This window comes from Olea europaea, unplaced genomic scaffold (assembly GCF_002742605.1).
Source record: "Olea europaea var. sylvestris unplaced genomic scaffold, O_europaea_v1 scaffold221, whole genome shotgun sequence".
In the NCBI taxonomy this organism is placed as follows: Eukaryota; Viridiplantae; Streptophyta; class Magnoliopsida; order Lamiales; family Oleaceae; genus Olea; species Olea europaea.
In genome coordinates, this window is record NW_019240124.1 from 275374 (window position 1) to 279090 (window position 3717).

Here is a 3717-nt window from a genome sequence, read left to right on the forward strand (position 1 = left end):
CCCACCCCCCCCCCCCCGGCGCCCACACACACAAGGAAAAAACAAATCATTCTAAATTGCGATCACCACAAAATTTCTAGCATGTGATGACTCACTTGACCCCAAACGAAATGACATTAAAAATTTCAACTTATAGTATGTTAAACAGGATATGAGAATATTTAACCGCACAATAGTGTAAATAATATATCTAAAATAAAATTATGGACCAAGAAACAATAAATTATGGAAAACAGAAAGATTGAACTGCTTCAGTTAATAAAATGAAACCTTCTTTGAGAAAAATCAGAGGCCTTTATCAGGATAATCAGCCAAACAATGGATTTAATACATAACAAGAAGCATGAAAAGATTCAAAGAACAAGAAGAAGTAGTTTTGAGAAGCAAAACAACATATTTTATGTGCCACTTCATTATACGTTGGTCACTCCTTTCAACTCACAAATCTCAATAAAAGGAGGAAACCAATAGCCAATAAATGAAAATTTCTTGAAAATAATTTTAGTCAAGTTATTCTGCTGCAGCTGCAGTGGAACATTTCTGATAGCACCAACACACATTAATTATAAACTATGATATCTTACTATTAACTTACCATCTTTCCCCATTGATAAGCCCAAAATATTCCAAATATTCAAAACACTTTTGCAACGGTTCGTTAAATGGACAAGTAGACACTTTTGTGAGGTCCTTCCAAAAATTATATTTAATCATTGACCATAAACTCACTACTTTCTCTTTCTCATCTGGGTCTGGCAATTTCTTGATGCTTCATGAGGAAAGATAGTTCCAGCAGATATAATGGCATGCTCATTACAATCCACAGCTTCAAAAGTACAAAGATCATTTTCATCTGATGAAAATGATGAAATCCTGATGTCAGATCCATTGCTTTTGAAAGAACTCGGCGAAAGAAAATCCACGGTGTCAAAGAAAGTAGTCTTTTTTCGTTATTGTCTTCAAATTCACTTGGACTTTCTGGTTAAAGCATTCAGTAAGGCAATGAGATCTGAAAATCAGTTGAATTTCAAATATGCAGCATCAAAAAACCCAAAATAATGTGGATTTCTGATGACATCATCAATGAACTACTTCTAATAATCAAAATAATGAGTTATAACAACCAAATATTTCATATTTTGAAGGATAAAAGCTAAAAAGAGTGGTAATACTAGTCAAGTACACTTACTTTTTATCATTTATCGAACTTCTTGAAATATAACAGCAGGAAACTGATAGATGTGGATGCTTGAAACTTAACTAAGCTATGTTACATCCTAATTACGTGGGCTAAACCTAAGTAAAACCTGCTCGGATGCATTACTTTCAATCATCTCGGCCAAACATGAGAGAAATATATTTGTGTTACCCTGAAACTGGATAATCCAATTTAGGGAATATGAGTATAGGCTCAAGGTAGAATATAGATTCTCATTTTGTATAAATAGAGATAAAAATAGTAATAAATACCTGATTAAATGTACTCAGCCGACATATTAAATACACGAATACTTGTTCTTTAAAGCAAAAAAAGGCTAGAGGTGTATTTTTTACACAATCAGGGAGAGGGAAAATGTTATTCTCATGATCAAAAAATTAATCATGCTATAATTAAGACCAGTAAGAAAAAGTGCAGTGAAAATACTACTTTACAGAGGCACATATTTGAGTAAACAAAACAACTTTAGCACTCTAGCTTAAAGCACAGTAAATTAATAGATAGAAAGTAGACAACAGCAAGTATCATTACCAACATTGAAATTGTTGTCAAATGTCAATCATTCAAAATACTACCACATGAAATATATTGAGAACCGTCACGCCCATTCACAGATATAAAAATAAAAACAGATATCTTACTATAATCTCAAAACCTTGTTCCTAGCACAAAACATAATATACTCATTGACAACAGATCAGCCAAAATATTCTAATATCGTATGATGCTGAATTACTGGTTCATGGCTTCAGTTTCAAATTAAAGACAGATTCCTTATTGAGCTAAACATTAGTTCTTTCTCCAGACTGCAGAAGAAACTTCAGAGAGAAGGTAAGAGATACAGTGAGGGACATTAAGTCAGGCACACTGAAACTTAATCATACCATTTGGGCTTACTTGAAAAACTTATAAAACAGGGAGAAGATAGAGGACGGGTTTCCTTAACAATAAATGAGAGGCATATTTTTTCGTTAAACTCATCGCAATGGTGTCAATTGCTTATCTTCTGGGCATAAGGTGACAATATGCGTTGAATCACGATTTAGTGTCTTTAGAGAACAAATTCTTGATATCAACATTACATTTGCTTCTTCAAAGTAAAACAAAAGTGATAACTCAAGCACAACTAAAAGCAAGTCATCTAAGAGTAGAAAGACTCAGAACAACAATGACTGTAAAAGATCACAATAAATCCAATTTGTGCCTGATGCCAAACTAGGTATAAGTTTCTAGAGAAAATTTTTACCTACCAACTGCCTTAGATTAGATTAGGTTAATCCTCACAAGACTAGATAGGCAATGGAACATATAGAACATTATTTTTATTTACTTTATTTTGGTGCAATATACAGCATAAAGAACCCAAGAATCATTATCCATCCAACACATGAATTTGAATATATTAGTAACACTAACATTCTGTAAAAGAACTCCTTATCTTGATTCTCTTGACAGCAATGTTCTTTCAAGTATCTCACTATAACAACGAAAAGCAAGTCAAAAAGAAAAAGTCAAGTAACTATCTGCAAGAAATCTATAGAAAGTAGTGCGGAAAGATTCAATGTTTTACTGCCTCTTCCCAAAGCACAAGAAGAAACAAGTAACAGTCCCAACCTACCCGGCTACAAATCTAGGGAAATCTGGAAACGCTTTAACAGGCCCATCTCCTTGGAGAAGAAACCGAACTAGTATCATGAATTTGACTTGTAAGGACTTATTCATGACAGATACCACTAACTGTTGGAGCGACTCAACAAGGAGCCAATGCTTCTACTTCAACAGTATCAATTGATTCAGCAGAGACAAATTCATTCTTCATGATCTGCTTGCTGTCCTGAAAGCAGCCTCATTCACATTTTCTTCCAACAATCGCTGCCTCAACTTTTCAGGAGATAGAAACATTGTCCACTGGATCCATTGACTCACTGTTGGACATTTGCGGGAACATATCCTTAACGGCCTGCAATGCTTCCATCCATGCCATTCATTCTGCTCTCTTTGTTCCAATTAAAATGTAGAATCTCTTATCATGAGAATGACTTTCTTGAATAGTTGAACCTAAAGTAAAATACTCAAATCATAAAAGACAAAACAACACATGTAATGGCTTTATGAGAAGAAACTCCTATACCAGAAAAACAACCTAAGGAGAGCACGCATGGATCATATTATGATCATATCGATTAAACCAACATAACGCATGGATCATATTATGATCATATCGATTAAACCAACATAAATCACACTCTTCACAGGTAATGCAAAGTAAGCTTACTATTGGAACCGAAGAACATAACTTATCAGAAGCTTATGAAGATGATGCTCTAAAAAGAACAGAAACGAATAGACTGTTCTTTTAACCACGTCATGATCAACTAAAACAACATAAGATGATGTTCCATAACTAAGTTCAGTTTATTTTAAACCTCTCTTCTTCTTCAAAAGAAAAATCCAAATTGAATACAGAAACAGTCCTTCTGGAAAAAGTTTGCATGCAA

At 33.8% G+C, this 3717-nt stretch overlaps 1 long non-coding RNA gene across 1 annotated transcript in view; it reads right to left on the reverse strand.

Annotated features, from left to right (window-relative positions):
* Nucleotides 1-2514: 2514 nt before the first annotated feature.
* LOC111380795 overlaps nucleotides 2515-3717 on the reverse strand; it is a 3245-nt gene continuing 2042 nt past the window's right edge. The window contains exon 2 of the long non-coding RNA XR_002700242.1: nucleotides 2515-3277. This is a non-coding gene — a long non-coding RNA (uncharacterized LOC111380795). The remainder of the gene's footprint in view (nucleotides 3278-3717) is intronic.